This window comes from Polypterus senegalus, chromosome 9 (genome assembly GCF_016835505.1).
Source record: "Polypterus senegalus isolate Bchr_013 chromosome 9, ASM1683550v1, whole genome shotgun sequence".
NCBI classification, from domain to species: Eukaryota; Metazoa; Chordata; class Cladistia; order Polypteriformes; family Polypteridae; genus Polypterus; species Polypterus senegalus.
In genome coordinates, this window is record NC_053162.1 from 104,325,005 (window position 1) to 104,325,603 (window position 599).

Consider the following 599-nt stretch of genomic DNA (forward strand, 5'->3'; position numbering starts at 1 on the left):
TGCGAAGCGCGAGTATTTTGCTATATATATATATATCACAGCGACAATCATAACAGTGACAAAACAATTACATTGACAATCATGTTATGTTATTTTCAAAATGTTTCCTTTTCTTTCTCTTTCCTTCTTTAACACACTACTTCTCCGCTGCCAAGCGCGGGTATATATATATAGATAAATAGATATATATATATATAGATAGATATGAGAACAACACTCATATCAATGACAAAACAATTACATTAACAATCATGTTACGTTATTTTACGTATTGTACCTTCTTTAACACACTACTTCTCCGCTGTGAAGCGCGGGTATTCTGCTAGTCTATAATAAAAGGCAAAGCCCTCACTGACTGACTGACTCACTGAGTCATCACTAATTCTCCAACTTCCCATGTAGGTAGAAAGCTGTAGTAGAAATTTGGTAGGCTTATTCCTTACAGCTTACTTACAAAAGTTCATTTCGAAATTCTACACGTAACGGCCATAACGGTCGACAACGTCCGCCATGTTGAACTTTCTTATTTATGGCCCCATCTTCATGAAATTTGCCAGGCGGCTTCCCTGCGCTAACCGAAACCGATGTACTTACTTATT